At 45.4% G+C, this 15,478-nt stretch overlaps 1 long non-coding RNA gene across 1 annotated transcript in view; it reads right to left on the bottom strand.

The window, feature by feature from the left end:
- LOC108448874 overlaps window positions 1–7,973 on the bottom strand; it is an 18,549-nt gene extending 10,576 nt beyond the window's left edge. Inside the window, exons 1-2 of the long non-coding RNA XR_001864932.1 lie at window positions 7,786–7,973; window positions 6,713–6,835 (exon numbers count right to left, since the gene is read on the bottom strand). This is a non-coding gene — a long non-coding RNA (uncharacterized LOC108448874). The remainder of the gene's footprint in view (window positions 1–6,712; window positions 6,836–7,785) is intronic.
- Between the last annotated feature and the right edge of the window lie 7,505 nt (window positions 7,974–15,478).

The raw sequence follows: 15,478 nt of genomic DNA, 5'->3' as shown, positions 1-15,478 counted from the left end.
AAGAGTGCAGGACAAGGCTCAGTAAAACCAGTGTACTTTGGCCAGCAGAATCCTTCCTCCTAGAAGGCGGGCTGGTTTTGTTAGCTGGAGGATCAGCAATAATTTTACCACCGTTGTCTGTGGACAGCAGTATCCCAACATACTTCCTGATGTTGGCAGTTGCAGACTGTTACCAACTAGCAAACGCTTAAACAAAACCACAGTTTGTTCCAGAATGATAAAGTGACCCTACAAAGTGAATTACACTGTGAAAAATAAATGTACAACACAGTGTAGATGCACAAATGATTATTTCATTATCTGCTCAATGTAAGAACGACAGATACAAATTGTTCCAATCATAGAGTGATGAAAGAGTAATGAACAATGGGTTCTTCATTGAGCACAGGAACAAAATAATGAATTGCAGTTTAAATGAAATCAGGAGTCAATGGACTGGATCACAGACTGTCCTTCAGACAAAGGAATTCTGCATTACTTAAACACTGTCAGTTGGAAAAACGTCCTTTAAGAGGAAGGAATCTAAATGGGTCAGAAAGAGACAAGTATGATGAGCCTGGACACTGGCTGGCTTTTAGCAAACTGGACTGGAGCATCCCCATTCCTGATGCTTTGATAATTGATCTATTACAAATTAGCAGCTTCCACTCTGCAAAGTTAAGAAACCATTGTTACTTTTCCGTGTTTTAACCTCTCTCTTCCTCTACTACTCAGTTACTTCGATGCAATATCTGATGAGATCTTCACACAGATTTTGGGCACAGAATGAAGACCAAGACATGAAAGCTTCTGGGAAAGGAGTGTCAGTTATGTAGGAATAGCATATGTGGCAAAAGCTCTACTTACTTTTTTGTTGGAAAACTCTGCAATAGAAGGATTTCTATTCTTTTCTTTTGTTTCATACCAATAAGCCAAGGATTTCTAATGTTATTGCCAAAGAAACATGTCACATTTCATGTATCATAGCTATCCATCACCCTTCACAGCATCTTTTTAACTCTGTACTGAAGCTATGTTTCACTCGAGAGTGCAGGACATCTGACCATTTTATCTCTCTGTACAGAATTCTTTTACATTCTATGAAGACATCTTAGAAATGAGCAGAAACTAGCTGGTGCCACAGGCAGGGGTCAAAGAGTCTCATACACCAACTCACCCCTCCTGCTGCTCTGCCACTGCCATGGCCAGGATAGCACCTGCCCTCCTGCCCCTCACACAATACCAGGTACAAAAGAGAGACAGCACTTGGAGCCTTGTATGCCACAGCAAAGGACATGGTGCTCTGGGATGACCATTCCCAAGGGAAAGGTCATCTTTTATCCCTTGATGCTCAATAACCTCAAGATATTTGAAAACTAGAATGTCCCAAAATCAGCAAGCAAGAGCACTTTCAAAAGCCACAGAGTGATGGCAACAAAGGGAAAAGCAGGGAAAATGAGGTTTTGCTTGCTTTGTGGACAGAAATAAGTATTTATTGGAGAAAAAAGCTACAAGAGAGAGGTGGCATCTCTGCTGTGCAAATGACTGAAAGGCCACCTGCTTCTGCCCTAATTCAATGACATCTTCTGCAAAGGGTCTCTGCCCTTCAAGGTCAGGGTAAATTTCACATGCCTGCCATGTACACATGAGCCAACATCCATCAAACACTACCTGTTGCTGTACGTGGGCAGCCTGTCCAGGTGGAATCAGACCACAACCAGACATACCACTTATAGCCTCTTGCTCCCCCTTTACTCAGATTTATGTTTCAACAGATCCTGATGCTAAGCACTCCAGACTCTCAGCAAATGTCCCCAAAACTCCATCAGGGTGCCCAGAAGTGCTGAGACAGGCCAAGACAACCAGCACATCTCACCACAGGCACCTAGAGAGCCATGAGGCACCTTTCACGTATAGAGGGGTAAATACCTTCCTTCCTTGGGATTTTTCCTGGATATTAAAAACTGTGCCTTGTTGACTCAGAGAGACAGAACTTTCCTCATCTGACAACTCAATTTTACTAAACATGATGAGGTTTGCAAACTCCAGAATATTTTGGCTCCCTCTGCAAGCCTGATACACAGATAAAACCATGCTCCATTCCATGCAGTGGGAGGGAGCACTGAGGACGGGCTTTCCTCTTCCACTGTGTTGTCTCTGATGAGATCCTTTAAGGCACAGGCATCTCCACCTGCCCCCATGCCAGAGGACTTTTCCACTTACAGCACTGTCCCTGACAAAAGCTTCAGAACAAGAAGACCCCATTCCACCGGAGTTTTGGCAGAAAACCACACCATTGTACTCAAAACTGGGCTGACGCAATGCCTTAAGTTGTCACAGGCTTGCTGCCGGATCTTTTAGATGACTTTGGGTCTCAGATCATCTATAGCATAACATGACATGATCTTTCATGGCCTCCTCCAACCAACCCAGTGTCAGAAGTTCATTCAGCCAAGTAAGGCAGCATTCCAAACCCCTGGCTCTAAAGAGACACCTAGCCACCAGCTTGGATCTGAAACCAAACTGAAAATATTCCCTGGAGCAAGCAGCAGAGAGCCCTGCTCCTGTCCAGAAGTCCAATCACTGCCTGCAAATATCCACAGCACCCTGCCTAGGTGTTCAGAGAGATGTCCCTTGCCTGTGGCTGTGGGGGTTGGAAGAAGCTGATCTTTCCAACCCGAACCTGTTCTATGATTCTAGAATTCTATGATCTCTACTTGGGACCAAGCAGCATTGCTGCTGGGGCACTTGGGGAAGCTTCGAGTGACACCCACATACCCTGGCCAAGAGTCTATCTCTTGTGCTACTCAGACCCAGGAGTTGAAGAAAGCTGATAAAAACTGTGAGTCTCACAGCCAGACACTCAATCTGTTCCACCAGCCCCCCGACTGGCCAAATTCTCCTGTGTGTGGTGCTTGCCAGCTTGAGAAACATCTCAACAGCCAGGAGCTGCTTGCCAAAGGTCTGGTTGCACCTTCTCACCCACCTCCATCATTACAGATTTTGGAAATAACCACAAATGCCTCCTTGCCTTGCTAACAGTGAATGCTGTACCAGGGGGGCTGCCAGGAGCAGCCAGGTGACAATGCAGATTGCAAAACTATACAGAAAGGAGGGGGTGAGCACCAGGAGCCAAGCTCTTCACTAGAGCAGTCCACTATAGGAGAGCACCTGGAAAGGAGTTCACTATACATTATCCAGAAGAAAAACCTCTGGTGCACAGGGTGGAGAGCACAGCATTGCTCCTGCCAGGCAATGGAGGGAGTGGGGAATATTGGCAATGGGGAGGTTTGCAGGTGTGCCTGGGCACTGCATGGCTCTCCGGGGGTGCAGGTTTGCTGGGTTGTCCTTGCTTGGCGTGCATCACTGCACAAGTAATGGATGTGCCTATTAAATCCAGCCAGAACATTTGTCTCTGTAGCTGGCAGAGAGGATCCACACCTCAGTGATACACTGCATTTTTCTGTGTTTGTTCTGAATCCTCCACATGCTCGGTTCAGTGTTTTTAGACTCCGAGACAGATGCACTGGATTGATTTCTAATATAACTCTCATAATCACCTACACTTTGGAGTGGTCTCTACGTAAACACAAGGCACAGACTTCGTTGCATTACACGGTAGCTGCCATGTAATTTTTGTGGTTACAGAGCACGATGCCTCATTCTGGCTGATATTTGAGCTTCAATTACCCAGTTGCGCATCAAAGGACAAGCACATGGTCAGAAAGTGAGCACAGCTTCACTAAACCCATCACTGTTTACATCGCAATACTTGTTTTTCAGTGTTACATTTGATTTACTATCTTGCTGAAACTTGGCCTGTTACCAAAAAAAAAATTGCATGGGATTCCAAAATTTCATCAGAAAAAAAAAATAAATGTGCAGTGCTCACAGTGCTCCATGAGGGGTCAACATGGCCCTCATTATCTAAAGGGCTGTTAATGCAGAACTTAGAGATGATCAGAGTGGTCTTTCCGTGCTTGGCATTTCCTGACTCCTACACTTTTGTTTTTCCTTTCTCATCATTACACTAACACTTTTGTGTTATGGAATATTTATGAGGCACACCACATGCTTAATGGATTTTCTCATTTATTTGCAGCTAGCCTGCATTAATACAAGACTCACAATATTCAATCTGAAATCCATCAAGGATTCCCAGGCTTAATATCATCACCAATTTTAATGAGAAAGGAAATCTGTAAATTCAACTTGCAAAAGCAAAAATAAAGCCATGTGGGAGCAGCACGAGCAGTACAACTGCATCCTTCACTTTAAAAGCATCTGGAAGTAAACTTCTGTTAATTGAACTGGTTCTAAAGCTGTAAATTACAAAGTACCTCTCTGCACTAAATCTTAGCCATAGTTCCGCAAAATGGCACATACCATAGTGCATTCCTCTCCCTACTGCCTATCCTGCAACATGGGGATACATGAGCAAGGTGAGAGGTCAGGAGGATTAGAGGTGGCCTTGGGACCCAGGTGGTACCCAAACCACTCATATTTATGTACCCTTGAGGGAGCAGGAGATCAGCTGAAGATCAGGCATCCATTATGGTGCATATATGTTTAGATGTCTCTTGCTGGGCAGCAGCTGCTTGGCCTTGTGCTGTTGGCACCATTAGATGCAGGTGAATATTCACCATTCTTTATCCTTCTCATGTCTCAGGGCACCAGCAAACTCTGAGCATGTGTATGGCAAAAGGAGTTGTGTCTCTGGGGCAACATGGACCTTCCTCAGCAAGGGAATGCTCTGCCTGATGTGACTGATCAGCTATTGCTGCCTGCTGACGTGATCTCTGAGAGTTCTCCGACATGTTTTTGTTTATAGAAGTCATTCTTCCCTAACAACATTTCCCCATTATTATCTCCTACACACGCATGGGCACAAAAATTAACCCTGAGTATTAACAGAGGAGAAAATCCTTGCTATTAATGAGACCACTGCAAGCCCATATAAATCAATCCAACTGCATGAAGTAACAGTGCAACATTTAGTGCCATTTAGCTGGGAGACATGCACTGAAAATAAATATGAAGGTGCAAAACCAAGCTGATACTTCAATATTTAAAAAAAATAAATAAAATCAGTAGATTGTTCTTCCCTGGAAGCTTTCAAGGTCAGACTTTCTTGGATATACATAAATGTAAATCCAGTGGGGTTAGCAGAACACATCAGAATTTTCTAGTGGGGGATCTGAGTCTGGGTATTCACCCTCTGTTCATGGCAAGTGTCCCTGAGCTTGTCTGGAAAGGGACTGCAGCACCAGCCCCTGTGTGCACCCACTTCTCCAGCTGCTTACAGGAAAGTCTCAGCATTGGTAACAGCAAATTTGAGCTCCTCGTATTCCTTCTGTTGTCAGGCTCTGTTTCAGCAAGGGACCTCAGGATATGCCTAACTTCCAGCTACAGCTCCTTGCCTTTGAAGACAATGGGGCAATCACACATCTAAAGTTAGATGTTTCTTCCTCTCTTGGGAAAAACAGTCCTTAATACCTCTGTGTTTAAAGATGATCTGGCAATATTTCTATTCACCATCACACAAAAAGCAGAAGTTGCAGATTTAAGAGTGGAAGGCAATTTCCCCCTCTGTGCTTAGCAACAGAGAATAGTGCTGTAGGCTTTCCAACAGCCAATCCATTTGGTACTTCACTGACAAGGTTAAAACAGTAAAAACTTTATTGTGTGACTGTCCTAGGTTACAATACAAGATGTGCCCACAAGCATGTATTCTATCACCATCTTCATGAGCTGTTAAAACCAGGTGGGGCAGTGCTCCCTGCCTCCTCCCTCAAGACTATGTCCTGTTAATGGCCCAGCAGTGCCTTGTCTCATGACTCATCATTCCATTGTGAGAGCTCCACCCAGAGGGAGAAACCAAGCATCCCATCCTGGATATAAACTGCGATTTTTGAAGACCACAGGCAGCCTTTCCCACTGGATTTCCAGAGGACAAGAGCTGCATACCTACCACTGGACCTTCTGAGGAAGACCAGGTCTTTCTACACAGGATCACCACTTCAACAGAACCACATCCATTCACTTCAGGAGGACTGCAACCACCACCTTATCGGACTGCTACCCTGACTAACAGGGTCAGGTCGTATCTGACTGTCAGTTTAAATCAGTTTTTTCCCTGCCTTGTTTTATATATATATTAGTAAAGAACTGTTATTCCTATTTCCCATATCTTTGCCTGAAAGCCCCTTGATTTCAAAATTATAATAACTCGGAGGGAAAGGGGGTTGCATCTTCCATTCCAAGGGAGGCTCCTGCCTTCCTTAGCAGACACCTGTCTTTCAAACCAAGACAGTGACCCTTGGAAGAGACTTTTTTTTCTCATATGTAACTAATTTCTACTGAGATGTTGGTTAAGGAGAAAGCATTTGATAATCTGATTTTGCATCCAGTGACAGAGACACCAGAAGCGGAAAATAAGAAATTCAAACGTGGGCTAAATTGTTATTTGCCAAGCATTTGATTTCCAAGGAAATGAACACATTCAGCAAATAAAGGAGAACCTGAGAGTGCAAGAGAAGAGCCTGAGGACAGCACATCGCTTCTGGGGTGTGTTCATGAGAGAAATGGTGATTAAGAAGATATCACAGGCCGGAGACAATCTACACTGAGACAGCTCCACTCTCCTCTCTAAATCCTGGGTGCACAACTGGTCAGAAATGGGGTGACATCCACTCCAAAAGCACATCTCAAACGACTCTAGCTCTGTGCTTACCTGGAGGCCTTCAGGTTGTTTCAGCAGAGCTACCACTGCCTGTTTCACTGACGGGGAGCAGTACCCAGCATCTGATTGAATCCAAATTGGAGCCTGAGATAAACTGCAGAGGAAACCTGATGTCTGAATCATCACATGAAAAGAAATAAGCAGAAATAAATAGATTAGTCTGGTCTACAGCGTTTCTGTCAAAAAGAGGAAAAGCTGCTGCAAACTTAGACTGCAGGTGAGAGGAAAAGCCCTTAGGAAAGCAGAGGGGCTCAAGATCACCAACTGGAATGGGCCCTTCTGCTCCATAAATAAATAATGCCAGGTTTTGAGGAAAAGCAGCTCTAGCGGAAAGTATTTTGGCAGGATGGGCTGTCCAGCAGCACACTGCGAGGAGTCCCCTGCCAGCACCAAGCACTCATCCTGTGCTTTGCTTTGACCACACTGCAGCTTGTGCACAGCACAGATAATGCTCCCAGAGGTGCCTGCCCAGCACTTTGAACCCGAGGCTTATGGCTGTACAAATCACCTCACACACAAGGATCTCCATGGAGCCAGTCCCAGGGTGCCAGCATCATCCTGCTGAGGAGCAGGTACCTCCCATTGCACCTAGATGTGCTGCAACCCATCCCAGTCCCCTGCCAAGGCTATCCCACAGGCACTGCTGCTTCTCGAGGGTAGGCTGGAAGCAGCACAAGTTTGTGCTGGATACATTCAGCTTCTGGAGAAAACAGCACTCCAAATCTCAGAGCTTCCTGATCCCCTATGGGGAAGCCTGGCTCACATGCCTGGGCACATCTTGCACATTCAGCCAAGCTTTGTCTTGCATTACTTATTTTTTCCAAAACCATCACATTTGGATCAAGGTTAATTTTTTTTTTCCCCTTCCCCTCCAAAGGGTAAATAATGGTGGCATTGGAAATGGGTGGACTCAAAGGTGAAAGCATAGTCACTTGGTGTGACCTTTGAAAAAAAAATAGCAGCCTGGGTAGAATTTGAAAATCCTGGCCCCTTTGGGGCTGCTTGTAGTAATTAGGTCATATGGGGCAGTGCCCTGCCAGAATGTCACCCCATGTGGAACTTACCCCAGGTAAACAACGTGAAGTGGTGGTGAGAAGGGGAGGAAGGCGTTACAGAGGCCACTGGATGGGTACTGACCCCACAAAGGGTGTTTAAGATCCACCAGCAAGCACAGAGCATGGCGTTATCTCCTGCTAGAAGTGTATCCTGTGTACCAGCATCTGGAGGTGGTGAGACATCCAAGGGAGTAAGCTCAGCCCTGTGCAGGGAAAAAAAGAGGAAAAGCGAGCCTCAGAAAGGCTCTAGGTTGGCACAGGTCCCAGGGCAAAATGAGACAGGGTTGGTTCTACCACCTTCCCAGGGGACTTCCAACACAAATATGCTCTGGGAAGGGAGGAAAGCTCATCAGGTGAGGGAAAGCTCAGAACTACTACAGGAAATCCTGTGCAAGGGGAGACCCTGACCCACCCCACACCTATTTAAGTTCACTGCTCTGCCTCGCCATGGGTCTATCAGGGACAGCATTGCTGTATCCCAGACATCTTCCATCCACACTGCTGTCAGCTGCACTGCAGCATCTCCAGCATCCTCGCATTGGGGAAGACTGGGAGCTGTCTCCCTGACTTCAAGATTGATGTTGCATTACTTAAGCACAAATTAAGTGTGTAGCAGAAAAAACATATGCAGAACCAGCATTTGCAGCCCTGGATTTGGGCTGGCCTTGGTTGAAATTCAGCAGATCGACAGCATCAGATTTTGTTGGCGTCTGAGACAGAAGCCCCCTGGCATTTTTAGATGACTTTGTGATAGTTATCTTCCCTTTATACTATTTGCTTTACGCTTGGAAAAAAAAATTATCTCAGGAGTCTTTTGAACATTAGAATTTATGCCATGCATGCTACTTTCTTCAAATATTTTAAAATATTCGAAATGTAAGAACCTTGGCACAGTGCCCAGGATCCTGTCTTTTCGTATGAAGGTTTGAGATAACTGACACTTCCACTTACTGTTTCTCCCTGAAGAGGTCATCTCTGCTTCAGCTCCAGAGCAGAGCAGCAGAGGTACCGGAGGTCCCCGAATTTCACAAAAGGTTAAAAAATCTGCACAGGTGCTAATTAAAGGCAATGCACTCTGTGTCTGACCTAGTTCTGCCTTGCTTTCAGGAAGCTTTACCTGAGTATCTTTCAAACCACTTAAAAATTAAAATGGTTAATAATGCATCAGAGCCGAACATTACCCAGGGGCTGGCTACGTGGGAAGCTCAGTTTTGCCTGTGGATGGCATTGTTTGTAGTTACTGGGGGTAGGGAGCACTACCAGCCTGATTCCCTGCCTTTACTCCCACCATGCACAACTTTATGCCACTTAATGATGTCCCAAAACCTTTTTTGGATGATTTCTTTAAATGTTCAATATCACGCTGGCCAAATCAGGTGGTAGAAGTTGGCAGAACTGTTCACTTGGTCCCTGATGCATCCATCTGCACAGTCAGGTTCTTCCACACACTCAGCTTCCCTGTGCGTATTCTTACAATATCTGTATCACTCTCTCCTCCCAAGGTTTAATCTCCTAGGATAAACAGCAGGGCACTGCTTAGCTGAGGAATGCCAGCTTAGAAATACTCCTTTCTGCTTCTGCACCTTACATTGACATTTATTCAGGGAATTTTCATTTTACCTTTTTTTTTACTCGGCTGCCACTTAGTGGCAATGCAAAGTCATAGCTCGGGTAAACCCACAGCCTGCAAATCCATCTGGTATTCCAGTGACTCTTCCCAGGGCTGTAGGAATTACTTGCTCAATAATTCACTTTTCACCCAACACCCTTTCCACAGGTTATGAGCAATGTTACAAACCCCCATCTCACTGGAAAAAGCATTAAAAATATCACAGCCATTATGAAGGCAGCATTCACCTCGCAGTGCTTTGCATTCATAAAAGAAGGTTGGTGGTGTCCAGCACGATCTGCAGGGGACTTCCAGAGGTCAGGTTGGAGTTGCTCACATTGCCCTCAGCCCCTAGTAAGGCAGACGCAGTATCGAAGGTTGGTCTGCTGCTGTGGTACCCCATGAGAAGGGGCTGTCTTCTGGGGGGAAATAAAGAGGAGTTCCTTGCTGAAAAACTAAACTTGTGCAAAGCAAAGTGAGCTGTTTCAGAAACCCCAGCACTGTTTCTCATGGGGATCCCCAGCAAGAGGTAGGGACATGTCCAAGCTCCTCCTTGCCTACAGTGTTGTGGCTGCTCCTCTGAAGCAAAAGAGTAGCGTTTTCCATTTTCTGCTGAAATGTCAACATTTCCTATGGAAACAGTGAAAATAAATCATGGCATTGTGACTTTACAGGGGGCAATAACAGCGACAGGTAATTATCACCCCAGGGCAGAATCTTAAAAAGCCAAGTGAGACTTTCAAGACAGGGAACTTGCATGTTTTCTGCAGAGACTCTGTGCTCAAAGTCTAGCATCCCTAAGATACGCCAACTTTCATTTCCATAAGTTTCATTTCTCTCACCATAATTGCACTGGAGATGTCAAAAAGAATGATTTTTTTGTATCCTCTATGGAGGTGAAAGAGAAGAAGCTGAAATTACAGCATATTGGAGCCTTCACATTGCAAATGCTTGAAGTTTCCCTTTTTTTCTTTTCTTTTATAACCTGCATTGATTACTGTCAAGACAAATTTCTTGCTGTGAAATAGAGGTAAGTCCTTGTAACCAGACCCTGAACTCAAAGTGACACTGACATTTTCTAATTAAAAAAGTAAAAACAAAACCAAAAAACCCTAACCAAGTTAAAAAAAAAAAAAAAAGAAGCTAATATTCAAACCTCACCTAAGCCCTCAATTTCACCTCTCACTTTAATCACAACTGCTGCAGAGGTACATCTGCCTACCTAAAGGACTCCCCTGCACCTGGAAGCATCTCTTGTGCACTAACCCAGCACACACCACAGCCGTGGCAGCAGCATTCTGGCAGGATAGGGTGGCATTTGCTACTGCCTTTCCCTCTCAGATCAAGCAGATGAAGGACACCTCAGTGCCATTTCCTTGCAGTACCTGAACTCATTTTTATCCCTTGTCACACCAGGACCAGATTGCAGCTCTGCTTTGCCCTTCATAGCTTAAAATGTCATCCTGGGGAAAGGAGAAGAAGCCCCCCCTGCCCATGCACAGAGGTACTCTGGATCTTTAGGTCTTGCTCTCTTGCATGTGTGGGGGCCCCTCATCTTGCCCACGGGACCATGGCAGCACCCCATAGCAAAGTCAGAAATAGGCTGGAAGAAGATTTTTTTTGTGCCGTGGATTTCTTTGTTAAAAGTTTTAATGGTACTTCAGATTAGTTCAGCTGTTGAGAGCAGCTGGCAACCCATTTGAACAGCTCTACCTGCACTGGCATTGAGATGAAATGTTTACTTTTCATACCTCTGCACTTTAAGCTGTGCTGCAGGAATCCAGCTTTTCACAGTCTGAGCCTGCCGAGGCATTTAGATCCCTTTTCATCTGCTTTATCAATTGTCCCCTTGAGGAAATATTTTGCCAAAGTTGTGGATGATTAAAGGCTCAGGAGTAGGTGCCAAGAGACAGCCAGGATTGCACTGCCATGGGACCATCCTGGGCAAATAAAATGGGACCCTGAGCAGACTGCCTCCAGGCTGTTGCCATTTCTGTCTGGGGGGAAATGGGACTGAAGGTGCAGGGAGATCCTCACTGTCACGGGAGCAGTTGTCCTGCTGCTGCCATGGTTGGCTCCCTTTGTCCCTCCCCAGGAGGCAGCATTTTGCTCAGTGCACCTTGAAAAGCCCCATTTCATCTAGCACTCACTGGTGGTCAGCTCCCAACCATTCCACCCACCAGCCTGTCTGCAGTCCAGGGAACTAGAGCAAAAGTTTGACTCTGGAGGCCATTTCCACTCTGCCTTGTGATATAGCACAGATGAACATCTAGCAGGGCAATCTGCTGATAAATGAAGCACAAAAAACCCTACCTCTTCACAGCTTCCATGACTTTGCTGGATTAATTTCCAACATATTTTACTCACTTTGAACCATGAGAAAGAATCAGATGGGGTGTCTTGCCTGGTGCAGCTGGACACAGCTTCACAGCCAGCTATATGTAAGAGAAAGCAGGGAAACTAGCAGTTTTACTAACAATTACGTGTAGTTTACTTGGCCTAGAAAGAGCCATTTGACAGGCAGCTGAAGGAACAGGGAACATTTGGTTTGCTGCTTAGCAAGGAAGAGAGTAATGAAGTAAAGAAATTCAGCCAAATTAAATTTAATAAAGAAATAGATTTTATTCCGCGGCTGAAAGATCGGTCACACAGAAAGCCACTACCGGAAAAAGGTCAGCCCTGAGCCCAGGATCGGTGCTGGGTGAACACAGATCTGACCTCTATCATGTCAGATCACCAAGTTCACAAATGTCGCTTCGGCTGGTTCCTTCTTATACAGTTCTTGGGCAGAGTCAGAATTAATTCTATTCTTCTCGCACTTTAGCATATTCATGATTTTTCTTGTCCCGAAGTTAGACTGCACAAAGCATTTCCTGGGTCTGATGAATTGTCCATCTTGGATGATGAATGGTCCATCTCCGATTCCTGGAACAGTTATTCTTAGTTCCCAGAATGGGATACTCCTTTAACGACTCCGAGATGTTAATCAGTTTCATCATCGTCCAGGTCATTGCCCAGGTGTGGTGTTAATGGCTCCAGATAAGGTCTACCTCCACCCGGAGATAGACTTTTTCGTATGCTGATTAGTTTGGCCGGATTGTCTTCTCTGCTGCTGCCAAGGCTTGCGAAATTGTCTCCATCCCCGGCCTGGTGTTTGGGCTTAGGCGTTTTTATTTGTACAATTAATATATACATTTATGTACACAAGCACGAATTACCAATTTCATTTATAAGAGTAATAACATGGAATCAAGAAATATAAACACAGAGTAAAACCAAACCAACGAAGTGGGGCAAAACACCAGAAAATTTTCTGGTGGAGCTCACTACATTTAAGACAGAACTGGTTATTGGGGAGGAAGGGGGCTCTTGATCTAACGATACTTTGCCTTCTTTGGGAAGATACTTCAAAACATCCCCTGACCCTGGGGATTTTTTCTTGCCTGGACACTGAGGGGCAGAATAATTGGGACACCCTGGAAATGCACTTGCAATGCCCATTTCATGCTCCCAATGCATGTTCAAAATTCAAGGCACTTTGTAGGTGGAAGAGATTCCCCTGGCTAGCCTCCCACAGCAAAAGGCTCAGCAGGACAGCACTTTTTCCTTTGAGATAATATATTAGGGAAAATGGGATAACTGCTTTTTTGTCAAAAGAGCAGCGTTAAAATTCTGCCGTGCTAGCCTTGCTTTGCCCAGGGCAAGGAATTTTTTTGACACGTGAATAAAATATCATTAGTTTCTCCACTGTCATCAATCATCAAAGTGAAGGCTGGGTGAGTAACCTCTTCAGACAGTCCTGGGGACTGCATTAGCCTCTGGTTTCTAAAGAAGTGGAGAGGGGCCAAGACAGGAAGCTGCCTTTATATCTAAATGCATGGGAGGCAGGCAGCTAAAACCTCTCCCCAACTTTGACTTTTTTCCCTAAGTGTTAGAAGCTGACAACAGCATAGAAATGGAGATTTCACGTTGTCACTCCAGCCTCGCCCAGCTATTTGTGGCCAGGTAGCCCAAGCTGGGCTAGATATTGTATCGAGGCATTGCTGAGAGCACAGCGTAAGTTAAGGAGAGAGAATGACAAATCTGAAGCTTTTGTCTAAAGGTCACATACTTAAAGCTTCTTTCTCATTTGTGTGAGCTAATTTACTTAAAAAAAAAAAAAAAGAAAAATCTTCACAACAAAGAAAAATGAACAGAAATCTGTCCCTGAGACTGCCATGGCAGTGAACTTCCAAAGCTATTGTGATTTCAATAGAAGAATAGGAGACACTGCCATCGAAAATGCCATTGATATTGTAACAGATCATTGCCTAAATAGACCATAACAGCCCCCATTTCAATGGTTACTGAGAAACGCATTAACCCCTTCCCGTCTGAGTGCCTGCACCATCTCTGTGTGACACATCAAAGGAGACACACCAGATAGTATGAATTTCACACCCTTTTTCTGCCCATCAGTTCCTCTGAGCTTTCCTGTCCCTTTCCTTTTCCACACCGTATCAGAGCGAGCCACGAGGGCAAATTGTTTTAAGTGCAGGCAGAAAACCTGGGGTTAGTGCATTGTCTCCCCCCAGCCCCACTCCTCAAACCACCCAGGAGAAGGCAAAGCTTTCCCCAAAGGTCTGGGGCTCAGGGGCAGTTGAAGTCCCAACAATTTACCAAAATAAATTTAAAAAACCCACACACATACATATATTTATATCTATCTATCTATATATGTCTTTATCTTTTAATTCCCAGTGGACCAAGCCCCAAACCCTTCAAGGGCTTTCAAGGAGAGATTAAAACCAAACAAACCCAAAAACTAACAACACCCCCTCCAAAAAGAAAAAACCAAACCAACCAATCAACCAAAACCAACAACAGTAAACTGTTGCAGTGCGGATACTGTAACATGATGTACCAAACAAGGAGTCCCGTGGAAAAGAAATATATATGGACAGATTCTTGATAGATGTTTCAGAGATGTTTATTTCTCCAGCCGCGTGGCCGGGGCTCTGCCGAGGAACTCCTACAATCACGGGACCCGAGGGACCTTGCCCACACAGTGAAACACAAAACAACCAATGGGGAACGAGGCTGAGCAGGGGCAGGGAAACCCCGTCTCTGTCCCCTCAGGGCCCCTCTCCCAGGGCTACATGGCAGGGGGAGGAGACCCCGACATTTAACCCCTTTATTTTTAACAAAAGAGATGTAAAACTTAACATTGAAAACAACAAGGACAGTTTCAAAACAAAACAAGCCACCCTCTTGAGTCTTCGAATGTCCAAACAGATTCTGTGGAACATCTTAGGGCTGACAGAAGGGAGACAGGACTCTCTGAGCATGCTTTGTGGGGAAACTGAGGCAGGAGAGAGTTTAATTTCTTCCCTCCCCCTTTTCATCCCCCCCTCGGCATTGGAAAGGGATTTTTTGGGAAACAATTGGCAAAGGCATGGTTTTGTGAGGGAAACCATGGATGAATAAACGGATTGGGAATACACTGGGGGTAATAGGACATAGGGTAAAAGGGAAAGGTGGGATTAGGAAAGGGAGACTGTAGGGGGGGCCTACAATGGAGATATTGTCTAACATGACTACAATTTTTTGCATATATACTGCCTTTTACAGGATCACCATCAGGCCCAGTGTCCTGCGATGCTTGTAACCCTTTTCTACCTTGTATAATTTTGAATTCTACCACCTCTCCATCTCCCAAGCTTGGGATGCATTTTTCAGGGTTATTCTTTTTAATAGCAGTTCTATGCACGAATATGTCTTGCTGGTTGTCACACCTTGTTATAAAACCATAATTTTGCTTAACATTATACCATTTTACTATCCCTAAGATCTGGCTCCCACGTTGGATTTGCCAGGGCTGCTAGTGCTGCCAGGGCCGCTGGAGCTGCTCGTGCCTGCGTGCTCTTCCCGGGGTCGCATTCTGGGCCACGTGGGCTGGGCCGGGCCGCATCACTCAGTTGTCCGTCCGTCGCCTCCTCTGGTCTCAGCTTCGCTGCTGCTGCCAGGCGCTGCCTCCCTGTCTCGGCCGGGCCCCCAAGTGGCGGCCCCCCCACGCCCTGCTCCAGCGCGCATTTTGGCTGGGTGCGGCTCCGC

This window comes from Corvus brachyrhynchos, unplaced genomic scaffold (assembly GCF_000691975.1).
Source record: "Corvus brachyrhynchos isolate BGI_N302 unplaced genomic scaffold, ASM69197v1 scaffold220, whole genome shotgun sequence".
Classification (NCBI taxonomy): Eukaryota; Metazoa; Chordata; class Aves; order Passeriformes; family Corvidae; genus Corvus; species Corvus brachyrhynchos.
The sequence above is the reverse complement of the archived record's forward strand: the minus strand, read 5'-3'. Positions and strand labels throughout refer to the sequence as shown.